Source organism: Gymnodraco acuticeps, unplaced genomic scaffold (genome assembly GCF_902827175.1).
Source record: "Gymnodraco acuticeps unplaced genomic scaffold, fGymAcu1.1, whole genome shotgun sequence".
NCBI lineage: Eukaryota > Metazoa > Chordata > Actinopteri > Perciformes > Bathydraconidae > Gymnodraco > Gymnodraco acuticeps.
In genome coordinates, this window is record NW_022991552.1 from 67,449 (window position 1) to 83,528 (window position 16,080).

The window sequence follows — 16,080 nt, forward strand, 5'->3', positions numbered from 1 at the left end:
TTTTTCTGTAACTAACCGTCAACCTTGAAATTCCACCTCTTCCTACATGTTTTTATATCAGGATAAGAGCGTATTTCGTGTCGTTGCCAGAAACATAACAAGGATGGTTTCATACTATGTTCATCTCACAAAAACAATCACTACTTTCATTGAATATCTGTGTTGTAGCATCTGGTGTCATTACGTGTCATAATACTCTAAGTCAAAGTCATGCATTTAAAACGTCACGTATGTAAAAGTCAAGAAGTATTATCAGCAAAATGTACCTCAAGTATCGAAGGTAAAAAGACTTCCTCCTCACGTTCTGGATTAGAATATATGACATTATTAGATTGTTAATTTTCTTACTTCAAGTAGTATTTTATTCTGATACACAAATTGTTCATGTTTACGGCTTTATTATTTTACTTTTTTGTAATGCAGTGGATAATTTAAGTTTGCGATGTTTTAATGCAAACTCTTAAAGGTCCCATGTCATGGCCATTTCTACTGATCATATTTCCATTGTTGAGGTCTGCTAGAATAGATTTACATTGTGCAATTTTCCAAACTCACATTGGTTTCTCATACAGCAGAAAAACCTTCATAACACAAAGGGGACGGGTGATAACCAGGAAAAGCATGACATGGGACCTTTCATCTGAAAAGGTAACTAAAGCTGTGAGACAAATGTGCAGTGTGTATAAAATATCTTACCCATGATATGAAGTGGAGGAGAATTAAAAGCTTGAGTACAGCTCTTCAGTGAATGCACTGACGGTGGTTGAGCTCTCCTGATTTCCTTTCTTTCTCCTTCTCTTCAGGAGGCGCAGAGAGAAGCTCCAGGCTCACCTGAAGGAGAGTCGCAGTCTGAAGAACTACACCGCTAACTCCCATAACTCCCATAATGCCCTGGACGCCAAGCTGTAGAGCCCCTAACGCCAACCTGCAGATGACGAGGTAACACAAACTTATCCATCACAACTTTCTTTCAGAGTGCTGCTGCCTTTTCTACTGAAGGACATCAACTCATGTGTGTTTACTGTGTATGCACATGTATGTACAGAAAGTCAGGGTGCTCTGATTCCATTTCTTCACAGGTGGTAAAAGTACTCAGATCTGGTACTTGAGTAAAAGTAGAAGTGCTCATCTAGTACTTGAGTAAAAGTAGAAGTACTCAGATCTTGTACTTGAGTAAAAGTAGAAGTACTCATATCTTGTACTTGAGTAAAAGTAGAAGTACTCATATAGATATTGACTCAGATCTGTACTTGAGTAAAAGTAGAAGTACTCAGATCTGTACTTGAGTAAAAGTAGAAGTACTCAGATTGTACTTGAGTAAAAGTAGAAGTACTCATCTGTACTTGAGTAAAAGTAGAAGTACTCAGATCTTGTACTTGAGTAAAAGTAGAAGTACTCAGATCTTGTACTTGAGTAAAAGTAGAAGCTCTCAATCTTGTACTTGAGTAAAAGTAGAAGTACTCAGATCTTGTACTTGAGTAAAAGTAGAAGTACTCAGATCTTGTACTTGAGTAAAAGTAGAAGTACTCAGATCTTGTACTTGAGTAAAAGTAGAAGTACTCAGATCTTGTACTTGAGTAAAAGTAGAAGTACTCAGATCTTGTACTTGAGTAAAAGTAGAAGTACTCAGATCTTGTACTTGAGTAAAAGTAGAAGTACTCAGATCTTGTACTTGAGTAAAAGTAGAAGAAGTACTCAGATCTTGTACTTGAGTAAAAGTAGAAGTACTCAGATCTTGTACTTGTAAAAGTAGAAGTAAGTAGAAGTACTCAGATATTGTACTTGAGTAAAAGTAGAAGTACTCAGATCTTGTACTTGAGTAAAAGTAGAAGTACTCAGATCTTGTACTTGAGTAAAAGTAGAAGTACTCAGATCTTGTACTTGAGTAAAAGTAGAAGTACTCAGATCTTGTACTTGAGTAAAAGTAGAAGTACCCAGATCTTATACTTGAGTAAAAGTAGAAGTACTCAGATCTTTACTTGAGTAAAAGTAGAAGTACTCTGATCTTGTACTTAGTAAAAGTAGAAGTACTCAGATCTTGTACTAAGTAAAAGTAGAAGTACTCAGATCTTGTACTTGAGTAAAAGTAGAAGTACTCAGATCTTGTACTTGAGTAAAAGTAGAAGAACTCAGATGTTGTACTTGAGTAAAAGTAGAAGTACTCTGATCTTGTACTTAGTAAAAGTAGAAGTACTCAGATCTTGTACTTGAGTAAAAGTAGAAGTACTCAGATCTTGTACTTGAGTAAAAGTAGAAGTACCAGAGTGTAGGAATACTGTGTTACAGTGAAAGTCCTGCATTCAAAATGTTCCTCAAGTGAAAGTAGTAGAAAAGTATTCTCATCAAAATATAGTTGAAAGTAGCGACAGTAAAAGTAGTCGTGTGCAGATTGGTTCATTTCAGAATAATATTATGATATGTTTTATAATGATTGATCATGAAAGTGTTCTCAAAGCTGGTAAAGGTGCAGCTAGTTTGAAGTACTTTGTATACTGCAGGGTAGCTGGTTGGATTTACTCCAGGTGGAACTAAAGTCTGATTCAACACTTGATTATATTTCACATCATTCTTCCACATCTGTGAAGTAACTAAAGGGATTAAATACATGTAGTGGAGTAGAAGCACACCATGCACCTCTGAATTGAGTAGAAGTACAAAGTAGCATAATAAAGACAGACAAGGGATTTCAAAGACCCTACAACATAAGAAACACTTAATGCTATTAAGACACATGTACGATGTTGTGTTGCTCAAGTCAGCTTACATTTAAAATATCTGGTAGAAGAGAGCATCAGAAATCCTGCATACACTGTGCACATATTACACCTCTCATTGAGTTATTCACCCCCCTACAGTTTTTAGCTGCTATTAAATCACTTTGTATTCCCGTCTCCACCTGGACCCTCGCAGGTCTTTGAGTGAGAAATCGTTTGGTGGTTTGGGAGTCCGTCAATTCATCTTCTTCTCAGCGCTCTTGTCATCGCATGTCTCCCAGAAGTGTGTTTCAGAGTAGCTGGCATAGAAAGCATCACATTAATTCAAATGTCAGTAAAAAAAAATCCATGCTTTTGGGGGAGTATGTGTTTGTGCAGCAGTTGGCATGAACAAGCTGTCAACGTTTGTAATCCACACAGGTTTAGACAGCACTATTGGGTAAACTGTTTCAACTAGGGCAGGATTTAAATTTACAATGAAGTGAAGCACATGTAGACTCTGGGGACTCGCAGTCCGTCATAAACACATTGACATACTCAAGGTAGAGTGGAAGCAGGGCCGTCCCTCCCTACAGGCCGATCATGCAGGCTGCATGGGGCCTCACATTGCGCAGGGGGCCTCGGCTTATGAGCTCGGCTTGTGCGCAGTTCTCAGCGCAGTTCTCCGAGCATTCTTTATTTACCATTCATTCAAGTATGTGATGCCTTTTATCTGCTAATGTACAGGAGGAAGAGAGATACACTGTCTGTCTAGTTGGCTTACTATAACAGTTCAAGTTTACAGCCTAAAAACATGGAGGCATTTGTTCCCCTTTTATTCATTTTTATGTAAATTTGGCACATTTCATGGTGATGCTCAGCCTCTCCCCTTAACTCTAACAGTCATCATCATGGTGACCCTCAGCCTCTTCCCCTTAACTTCCTAACGTCATCATCATGGTGACCCTCAGCCTCTCCCCTTAACTCCTAACAGTCATCATCATGGTGACCCTCAGCCTCTCCCCTTAACTCTAACAGTCATCATCATGGTGACCCTCAGCCTCTCCCCTTAACTCCTAACAGTCATCATCATGGTGACGCTCAGCCTCTCCCCTTAACTCCTAACAGTCATCATCATGGTGACGCTCAGCCTCTCCCCTTAACTCCTAACAGTCATCATCATGGTGACGCTCAGCCTCTCCCCTTAACTCCTAACAGTCATCATCATGGTGACGCTCAGCCTCTCCCCTTAACTCCTAACAGTCATCATCATGGTGACGCTCAGCCTCTCCCCTTAACTCCTAACAGTCATCATCATGGTGACCCTCAGCCTCTCCCCTTAACTCCTAACAGTCATCATCATGGTGACGCTCAGCCTCTCCCCTTAACTCCTAACAGTCATCATCATGTCAACCACAACACAGAGAAATACTGATAGCAATGTGTGTGTAGTTGTTGATACATTGCTGACAGAGGGAACTAGAATACAGATTTAAGAAATATCAGTTTTTGAGCATGTCATAAGCATGTTTTGTCTTGACTATATTACAACTAATTATAATAAAATAATATAGTATTATATTATTTAATTGATTATGATTATTATTATTATTAGTAGAAGTAGTTTATTTGCATTAATTATATTTTAATCTTTTTGAGGCTAGTATTTGGCAGGAAATGCAGACGTATTCACCTGTAAACGCATACTGCACGACATACAGTACATGCACATTTACCATTTACCTCACTGTATACAAAAGTAACCGTTGATAATAATAATAAACAGGAATTATATTTGCAAAGTACTTTGTTTCCAAAAAAAAAAAGTTTCACTCCTGTCGGTTGGGGGGGCGGGGGCCTCATCTCACAATGTCGCTTGGGGCCCCAAGTTGGCCAGGGACGGCCCTGTGTGGAACATGCATGAGTATCCTGAATTTGAGACCTAGTTTGCATGAGGTAAAACCTAGACTGTCTAGGAAGAAAAGTCGACATTGGTTATTCTAAAAAAGAGCTTAAAACTGAATAAATGCCAGTGATATTTAAATGTATGATGGAAAGTAAGAGGGAGGAGATCAATGTGACACAAAAGCCCATAACTCCTTTTTATATTTCCTGCCAACTGTTACCTTAACCCTTAGATGCTTAAGTGGGTCTTTTTGGACCCGGTGAGGTGGTTTTCTTGAAGTATCTTTGTAATTACATTTTTTTACCATTTAATATTCCAGCTATTCCTCAAAAAACATGTTTTGGATATCATGCCATTCAAAATTTAAATGTACATTTTAAGAAATTGTAGTTTTTGTATTACTACCCCAAGCTTCCATAAGTGGGTCAAAAATTACGCTCATGCATTTCCTATGGGATTTCTTTTTTTTCAAAATGAAAAAAAAAAATTCTAAAATTCTAAATACTGAAAAATTAAATATTAAATATTTCTAGTGTGAACCAAAATATAGTACTAAATATTATACAAGTGATTTTTCTTAACCAAAATGACAAAAATGGCACAAAAACACATTATTCTAATACGGGTCCTTTTTGACCCACTTATGGAAGAGTGTGGGTCCAGTCACTCTAAGGGCATCTAAGGGTTAAAACCATCTGTATTTGTTGTTTCTATGAACTAGAGGTTTTATGAAATGATGCTACATCATGTAACGTTAACTTCTATTTATTTGAAAAGCGTCTTCCTGCAACACAACAATACAATCAAAACACAACAATACAGTGAATATATCACAGTGAAAGAGGGGAGATACAAAATATGTTATTAACTTAAGGAGGATTAAGAACATTCTGAGATGGTCCTTATAGGTCTATCTAATGCTGAGGATGCTGAGCTAAATGGCATTAGCCTCACATTGACTTAAAGACATTGGAGTGTTATTGATCTTCTCATCAAGTTGATTATTTGGCCAAAGATTCATCGTCCTTCAGACAAGCTGTTATGATATTGGTTATAAAAAAGCACTAGCAGATAATCAGGCTTCACCTCTGGGAGGCAAATTAGTAAATGATGTTATCGTTAAAAGTTCTATTAGACAGTTTACATGTGTCTTTTCCATTTTGTTTTTGTATGGCTTTCTATTTTGTGCTTGGCCATTTTGATAACAGTAATTCACCTTTCCATCTGCAAATATGATATGTGATGCAGTCTTTGCTTCAAGCCTCCAAAGACTCTTCAGTGTAAAGCCTTTTGTCTTTATAACAGAATGATAATATGTGTTTCTAGACCTTTCTTTAGCATGAAACCACAGAGAAAGCGCTGTGGAGATACTTTATATGGCTCTGTGAGACTTATATTTAAGCAATCCACTGTGGTGTTTGTTAGTCTTGTATTATAGTCATTGTTATGACCGGCCCGTAGGCCACAACAGGAAAAGAGAGAGACGTTCGAGGGTTCCAAAAACCACTGCACTTTTATTGTGGCAATTCCAAAATAACATTGAGAATATGAGTGGATGGGCGAGGGGAAAGGATCCCGGCGAGAGTCTTCCTGCAGCGGGCTTGGAGAGAGTGGCGAAGGCCCCGTGACTCCGAGCAGCTGGGCTTAAGTAGAAACCTGGAGCCTCATCCCAATACCCCTCCTCGACTCCTCCTTTCCCTCACTCGCGTCCCTTCCTTGCGTCTTAGCTCCGCCTCCGTAAGATGCGAGCGAGGGACACGAGGAGGTGACGCGAGGACAGAGGAGTCCTCAGGTATTAATTGGGATGTCCTCGTTCACTCAAACGTCACTCTTAAACGACATCTGTTAATGATGACATGTGCACAGCTGTATCCCCTCTCATCGGGCTTAACTGAATAACCCTTAGAACCGGCCCATTTCTGGTTCAATATTTATTTAAATGAATGAATCTTTCTCTTGTTAGTCAAGGAATTCAATGATGGTTGGTCCTGCTTTTGTGTTCTGTTTTGGTGTAAAATGTAGCCTACATTTAAATAAAAATATAATGATAGTAATGTGAAAGCCTTTTAGAAATGAATTGCACATAATAATTCCCACGGAGCTGTGAGCACTTATACATTTATGTGAGGCATTTCCACTCATCTTCCAGTTGTCGGTTTTCCTCTGTTGAAATGGACCAGCTGTGAAGGTGGGGGCGGGGCTTTTATACGCGAGTCGTGAAAACACTTCTGCGTAGTCTGCGCACGTGTATCCTCCCTTTCGTCTCCTCCCGCACCTCTCCTCCCTCACCCCTCCTCCCTCACCCCTCCTCCCTCACCCCTCCTCCCGCACCCCTCCTCCCTCACCCCTCCTCGACTCCTCCGTGTGCATTTCAGCTATTGGGACGTCCTTCAAAATGGCGTGTCTTGATCGATTTCCGGGTCAAGTCCCGGAGGACGGTAAGAGAGGAGTCGAGGAGGGGTATTGGGATGAGGCTTGGGACTCCGGCCAGGTGTCCCCAGTCATGCTGATTGGCCTCCTCAGCTCCACCCCCATCACAGGACCTGCAACACACATGCACACTAAAGGCCACAGGCTCTGGGGCCGTCACATCATACAATTAGTTATCTTCACACAGAATAATGTTGCATGCTGGTCATCAGATTCTTATAAAGTACAGGCTGACAGTATAAACACTTTCAACTTGAATCAACGGGTCTAAGATAAGAAGTACTTTATTGATCCCAATGTGGGAAATGTTTGTGTTGCAGCATCAAAAGACAAGGCGTTACACATTACAATGTAAAGAAATAAAAAAACAAGAAAGTAGAAAATATACATGTTGAATTTACAAATGAACAACACAAATATATATAGGTATTATATATACATAAGTATGTATCCGAATCAGAATACCTTTATTAGTCCCACAGAGAGGAAATTATCGTTACAGCAAGAAAGAGCCACAGACAGCTTAATGTTACATATGTTAAAACTAAGTTATGATATAATACAAATATAATAATAAATATTATCTGTTATATTAAAGAGTGTCTGAACGAAGCAGGACTGCAGCTTTAATCATTAGATTATTTCATGTAATCGTGTATTTGAATAGGGACACATTGATGAACACTTTCTCAAACGTTTTTCAGTCATGTACCCCCCTGACCGACCCCGAAAATGTTTGATCGAAAAGCCTATACAAATAATTCCAATATAGTGATGTAACTCCTTTACAACAAACTAAGGATATTTTCATTTTATGCATGAAAAAAGAAAAAAAAATTAAATTGAAAAGGAGTTTTTCAACTGAAGTAATATCTGTTTAACAAACCAATGAACAAAATGATATATTATGCAAAACTATAAAATACAATACACCAATTTGACATGTTTATATGAGGTTCTAGGAATATTTTATATAAAATTGTGTTTTCTATTTAACTTATTGTACTAAAATTATTTTTGTAATCATGCATGGTATTTTTTTAATTAACTTCTTTTTTTTTTAAAAATCTCACGTACCCCCTGCAGTACCCCAACGTACCCCTAGGGGTCCACAAATAATGCTTCAAGTGTAAATATGCCCGGATTTTAGCTTTGAGCTAATTTCCATCCGTAGTCCCTGACAGACAACATGACATTTGTAAACATAGCAACAAATAAATACATGATATGCAAAAGAGTAGAGCAGCACACACAAGTATTTACCACATGGCAGTACACTGTAGCAGCAACGACACGTTAAGTGCAAGAGACGATACAAGAGATGCAGAAAGTGCAAGAGGAGATCCCTCCGTGTCAAAGTGCAGTTAGCGGTGATTGCACTTCTGTTTCTCAACCATTCTTTGAGTTGACTTTATAGACTTTAAAAAATAGAGCGTTGTTGACAGTAGATCTTGAGTTCAGTTCACAAAGGGTTCGAATCAGATCCAGCTCGGAGGCGGAGGAAACAAAGTAATCTGTGAAATCTGGAGTTTGTGGAGCAACGTGTCAGGTGTGCCACGTCGTATCAGCCTCACTCTGAGTGCTCTGCCAAGGACACACCGGCTCCAAACCGCACGCACTCACCAAGGGAACAACAGCAACCCACCCTGCTCCATGCATTAAGGTCTTATACTGAGCAGGCATAAAAACATCACTTTTCACTGAACATCAGCAGGAGAGGACTCTTTAAAGTAGAGACACTACATACTGATACACACCTGAACATCAGCAGGAGAGGACTCTTTAAAGTAGAGACACTACATACTGATATACACCTGAACATCAGCAGGAGAGGACTCTTTAAAGTAGAGACACTACATACTGATATACACCTGAACATCAGCAGGAGAGGACTCTTTAAATAGAGACACTACATACTGATATACACGAACATCAGCAGGAGAGGACTCTTTAAAGTAGAGACACTACATACATACGATACACACCTGAACATCAGCAGGAGAGGACTCTTTAAAGTAGAGACACTACATACTGATATACACCTGAACATCAGCAGGAGAGGACTCTTTAAAGTAGAGACACTACATACTGATACACACCTGAACATCAGCAGGAGAGGACTCTTTAAAGTAGAGACACTACATACTGATATACACCTGAACATCAGCAGGAGAGAACTCTTTAAAGTAGAGACACTACATACTGATATACACCTGAACATCAGCAGGAGAGAACTCTTTAAAGTAGAGACACTACATACTGATATACACCTGAACATCAGCAGAGAGAACTCTTTAAAGTAGAGACACTACATACTGATATACACCTGAACATCAGCAGGAGAGATCTTTAAAAGAGACACTACATACTGATATACACCTGAACATCAGCAGGAGAGGACTCTTTAAAGTAGAGACACTACATACTGATACACCTGAACATCAGCAGGAGAGGACTCTTTAAAGTAGAGACACTACATACTGATATACACCTGAACATCAGCAGGAGAGGACTCTTTAAAGTAGAGACACTACATACTGATATACACCTGAACATCAGCAGGAGAGGACTCTTTAAAGTAGAGACACTACATACTGATATACACCTGAACATCAGCAGGGAGGACTCTTTAAAGTAGAGACACTACATACTGATATACACCTGAACATCAGCAGGAGAGGACTCTTTAAAGTAGAGACACTACATACTGATATACACCTGAACATCAGCAGGAGAGGACTCTTTAAAGTAGAGTCACTACATACTGATATACACCTGAACATCAGCAGAGAGGGACTCTTTAAAGTAGAGACACTACATACTGATATACACCTGAACATCAGCAGGAGAGGACTCTTTAAAGTAGAGACACTACATACTGATATACACCTGAACATCAGCAGGAGAGGACTCTTTAAAGTAGAGACACTACATACTGATATACAGCTGAACATCAGCAGGAGAGGACTCTTTAAAGTAGAGACACTACATACTGATATACACCTGAACATCAGCAGGAGAGAACTCTTTAAAGTAGAGACACTACATACTGATATACACCTGAACATCAGCAGGAGAGAACTCTTTAAAGTAGAGACACTACATACTGATATACACCTGAACATCAGCAGGAGAGGACTCTTTAAAGTAGAGACACTACATACTGATATACACCTGAACATCAGCAGGAGAGGACTCTTTAAAGTAGAGACACTACATACTGATATACACCTGAACATCAGCAGGAGAGGACTCTTTAAAGTAGAGACACTACATACTGATATACACCTGAACATCAGCAGGAGAGGACTCTTTAAAGTAGAGACACTACATACTGATATACACCTGAACATCAGCAGGAGAGAACTCTTTAAAGTAGAGACACTACATACTGATATACACCTGAACATCAGCAGGAGAGGACTCTTTAAAGTAGAGACACTACATACTGATATACACCTGAACATCAGCAGGAGAGGACTCTTTAAAGTAGAGACACTACATACTGATATACACCTGAACATCAGCAGGAGAGAACTCTTTAAAGTAGAGACACTACATACTGATATACACCTGAACATCAGCAGCAGAGGACTCTTTAAAGTAGAGACACTACATACTGATATACACCTGAACATCAGCAGGAGGGGACTCTTTAAAGTAGAGTCACTACATACTGATATACACCTGAACATCAGCAGGAGAGGACTCTTAAAGTAGAGACACTACATACTGATATACACCTGAACATCAGCAGGAGAGGACTCTTTAAAGTAGAGACACTACATACTGATATACACCTGAACATCAGCAGGAGAGGACTCTTTAAAGTAGAGTCACTACATACTGAATACACCTGAACATCAGCAGGAGAGGACTCTTTAATAGAGACACTACATACTGATATACACCTGAACATCAGCAGGAGAGGACTCTTTAAAGTAGAGACACTACATACTGATATACACCTGAACATCATCAGGAGAGGACTCTTTAAAGTAGAGACACTACATACTGATATACAGCTGAACATCAGCAGGAGAGGACTCTTTAAAGTAGAGACACTACATACTGATATACACCTGAACATCAGCAGGAGAGAACTCTTTAAAGTAGAGACACTACATACTGATATACACCTGAACATCAGCAGGAGAGAACTCTTTAAAGTAAGACACTACATACTGATATACACCTGAACATCAGCAGGAGAGGACTCTTTAAAGTAGAGACACTACATACTGATATACACCTGAACATCAGCAGGAGAGGACTCTTTAAAGTAGAGACACTACATACTGATATACACCTGAACATCAGCAGGAGAGGACTCTTTAAAGTAGAGACACTACATACTGATATACAGCTGAACATCAGGAGAGGACTCTTTAAAGTAGAGACACTACATACTGATATACACCTGAACATCAGCAGGAAAGAACTCTTTAAAGTAGAGACACTACATACTGATATACACCTGAACAGCAAGGAGAGGACTCTTTAAAAGAGACACTACATACTGATATACACCTGAACATCAGCAGGAGAGGACTCTTTAAGTAGAGACACTACATACTGATATACACCTGAACATCAGCAGGAGAGAACTCTTTAAAGTAGAGACACTACATACTGATATACACCTGAACATCAGCAGCAGAGGACTCTTTAAAGTAGAGACACTACATACTGATATACACCTGACATCAGCAGGAGGGGACTCTTTAAAGTAGAGTCACTACATACTGAAACACTACATAAACAAATACAAAATTTCTTGTTTACTTGTTATTTTACCTTCATTTACTGACCATTCTGGTCAGGACTTTATAACTGGAAACTTAAAATATGTATCCCTTTTTGTTTTGCTGTAAATCCTTTATGATCTATCTTATTTCTTCGTAATCTTTCCCCTACTTTTTCTTATCATGGACGTCAATGGAGGAGATGTTCAAACTGCTCTTTTAAACTGCTTCCTTCATCTCTTTTCGCTCCTTTCAACTGTAAATGGGGTCACTGCACCTTATCCCTTCAGCTTTCTCATATCTTTTTCATACTTTCTGAGCAATCACAGTTTAGGTTTTATGCTTCTTTCAGACTTCCAGAGACTTTATAAACGGAGTGTGGTTCAAGTAAATATTTTGTAAAATGTTCTTTAAAGCGCCCACAAGGAGTTTGGTTGCATGTTGATCTATAACCCTTTGATAGATTAAAGTTAGTCTTCACTATGCGTATGTAGCTCAAGGCCAAGGTTTTTTTTACACAAACATCTTTTGTGCCGCTCATATTTCCTTTATTTAAACCTTATTTACACATATTTCACAAACAGTCTTTCTGCTGCAAATGATATTGCTAAGTTGATTCAAGCTTTTTGAGAAAATACACTTTTCCTGATCAGGTGCTTTCATATAACATAAGTTTAGGGGGTGGGGGGAAATAATCGATACGGCATAGAATAGCGATACTTTGCGTGGCGATATTGTAATCGATAAACGGATGCCAGAGTAAATTATTAATTATTTAAAACAAATTCATATAACCTTAGCATATCCCTCCGAAAGATGGTCGTAATATAAACAGGAAGTTAAGACATGTATACAATTGCAATGAAAGGAACAAAAACAATGCTTTTGAAGGTTCAAATAACACCAAATGGGTTATTTACATAAACTATTCTAATTGCAAAATACTTTTTATTAACAAGGAAGGGAAGACAGACATAGATATGACCCCTGTGATTTGCAATATATCGTATCGCAATACTTAGCATATCGTAAATCACAATACTATCGTGGCTTAACCCTGTTAAGCCCTGAGCCTGTTTTTCAGGCCTCAGGCTCGAAATGACATTCCCAGAACAAAATGACCATATCTTCCCTTCTAAAAGGGTTAAATTAATAATCTTTTTTCTCAAAGCAAGGTTACATCTGTGAGTTGGATGTAGAAAAGTCAGAATCAATATAGATGTTTTTAATTTTAAAGTAAATTCAGATTGAACACAGTCAAAAAATGTAAATTATAGTGTCCGTCCAAAAAAAAAAAAAGTACTTATAGTGAAAACCACCCTTGAATGATGGCCCTCCTCGTTCGATTTTGATGATTGACATTTCTTTTTAACCGTTAGAGCCAATAGAATCGAGGGGAAGTTCCTAAAACCCATCTAAACATTACCCATTGGTGAATGAGTGATGCGCAGCCAGAATGCCCCAGAAGCTGAAGCTCTTGGGCGATATATATCACGATTTTTCATTTCATTTCAAACCTTTATTTAGACAGATAGGTCCCTTGAGATCACGGATCTCTTTTACAAGGGAGACCTGCATCAATTTAGTTCCACATGAAACATAAAAACAATAGAGGACATCATATTTACCAACACTTACAAACACCCATAGTGTCAGAAAGCATCTCGTGCAGACGTGCCTTAAAAACATTCAGAGAAATAAAATTGCTCAAATTCAATTTGGACTGTAGGCTGTTCCAAGCAAGTGGAGCTGCGCACATAAAAGCTGTCTTACCTAAGACAGTCCTTACCCTTGGTACATCTAACAAGACTACATCCTGCGATCTCAGACAATAGCTGCTTGCAACTTTCTGCTTTACCAGAGAACAGATGTAATACGGGAGTTTGCCCAACATAGCTTTATAAATAAAAGTGTACCAGTGACTGAGCCTCCGTACAGAGAGTGATGGTAAAACGATCACGGCATCGCGATAGTATCGTATCGTGGGGAGCCTGGTGATTCCCAGCCATACATAAGTTACTACATTAGTTTTCCCCTGATTACCTCAAAAAATCCACAACAGCCCTTTCAATCAGCATATGTTTTAATCATTTTGTATCATAGAGATTGATACTGATTGATTATTGATGATTACAGCCTCGGTAATTGACCCATACATACAGTAACACCAAATAAAAGATGCATGATGCAGAAAACTGGACTTATAAGAATAATACTAATGATAATAGTAATAAATACACCAATTCTACTATTGCTTCTTCAACTATACTCATGCTATAAAGTGTTACACATAGTTTGAATTAATTCAGGTAACCAGATGCCACGACCAGTGAGTATGTATTAAGTTTGAGAAAAGTGAAAAAGTGTTAAATAATAACACAAAACATTTCACTTTAAGGGAAAACGTTATTATTATGTGATTCATTTGGACTTAAAATGCCCAATTGCTGGACTACCCCTTCAACAGAGCATATTGTGACACAAAAAAAATGGAGAAAGTGAACAGTCCCACGTTGCATTTGTCTGCATCTTAGTTGCTAAATGAAGACATGCAATCTAAGGACAAAAGCGTCAGCTAAATGCAATGTAATGTAATGTAATGTAAGTTGATTGATCCAGCAGCGAGCGGTTGTTCATTTCTCAGCCTGTGATTAAACTGAAAATATCGACTTTTAAGTGGGACATTATCCTAACGACCTAAGAAAGTGGGCGACAATTATTCAAACATCAACAATCAGCCTTTCTAATCTTTATTGACTTAACAATGCTTCTACAGTTACAGGCTGAAACAAGTAGTGTGTTTAACTTATTTGTATCCATTTTAAACCAATACAGAGCTCTTCCTGTCAGCTCAAAGGGTAAAAGTGCCTCTAATGAGTAACCCTGACGTTCTTTCAGTTTAAAAATACAGTAGATCTTTGCTTTTAAAAGGTAAAACGGAGCATTTGTGACAAAACAATACAGAGTGTTTAGAGGTCAGCCATATAAAGGGATGTTTTCTCACTCTCCTGCAGGCGGGGTACCTCTGCTCCATAAACTCACACAGATACAACAGCATCCTTTGACGGTGACTTCATGCCCAGTCTGGACATGCGTGGTGCAAAGGGTGCATGTAATGTCGAATATATGGATAAATATGTGTGTGTGTGTGTGTGTGTGTGTGTGTGGTGTGTGTGTGGTGGTGTGTGTGTGTGTGTGTGTGTGTGTGGTGTGTGTGTGTGTGTGTGTGTGTGTGTGTGTGATGTGTGTGTGTGTGTGTGTGTGTGTGTGTGTGTGTGTGTGTGTGTGTTGGTGTGGTGTGTGTGTGTGTGTGTGGTGTGTGTGTGTGTGTGTGTGTGTGTGTGTGTGTGTGGTGTGTGTGTGTGTGTGTGTGTGTGTGTGTGTGTGTGTGTGTGTGTGCACAGTAATGGATGTTTTAATCTCTAAGATAGGGACTGGTATGCCTCCGACAGAACATCCGTAGGAGATGAATTTTTATGATTTGTGCAGAGATGCTGCTCTCCATAATAGCCTTGCAGCGGTATAAACACACACACACACACACACACACAAACACACACTGCAGTCTGACGTCTAAAGCTTAGCAAATCGAACTTTGGATGGAAGAGACGGAGCAGTTTCAATTATGCGGCGTGACCGTGGACACCTGTGGAATAAATGATAGGCTGCTGCTGGAGCCTGATTGACGGAGAAAGATCGGATAACTCGCAGCTTCTCTCCAGTTCACTGCTTAATCAAATACTTCCAACAAAGGGCCCTGCGGAGCTCATCAGAGGCGCTCATTTTCTGTGACAGGCCACTGCTGGATAGCTCCGATGCCTTTGTAATGACCTGCCCGGCTATATGGCTCTGTTATCTACAGTACACGTGTGCAAAAAAAAACACAAAAAAAATCCCTGTTCGGTCGGATTAGAACAATCGTAATTAGGATTTAATTGTGGCAAATGCAAATTAGTGAAATAAAATCAGCCTTTGTGTGGGTGCATGCTCCTGAAACACCATGAACCCTGCGTGGTGCTCAGTGTGCAGGAATTACATTAATTGATTGCCTGCAGACATAAATCAATGCGTAGGTTGAGAAAACAACCAAGAAAAAAAACAATTAATTTGCATGTGAATTCCCCATTGGCTCTCGCTTAGAAATTAAATAACTAATACAAGGTTTAAAAGCAACATTTATACACAACGGATCAGACTTGTTTTTCTCCACAATGCATTCTTTAGAATAAGAAAACAATATTCAGTGATTTCATGAGCCAGTGGTAATAGAGCAATTAGCCAAACAGGAGGCAAAGGTCTACTTTTG

The 16,080-nt window shown here is 39.0% G+C and overlaps 1 protein-coding gene across 2 annotated transcripts in view; it reads left to right on the plus strand.

Annotated features, from left to right (window-relative positions):
* The window catches only part of LOC117533524 (pro-neuregulin-3, membrane-bound isoform-like), a 90,536-nt gene that overhangs the window by 47,711 nt on the left and 26,745 nt on the right, over positions 1 to 16,080 (plus strand). The window lies entirely within an intron of this gene.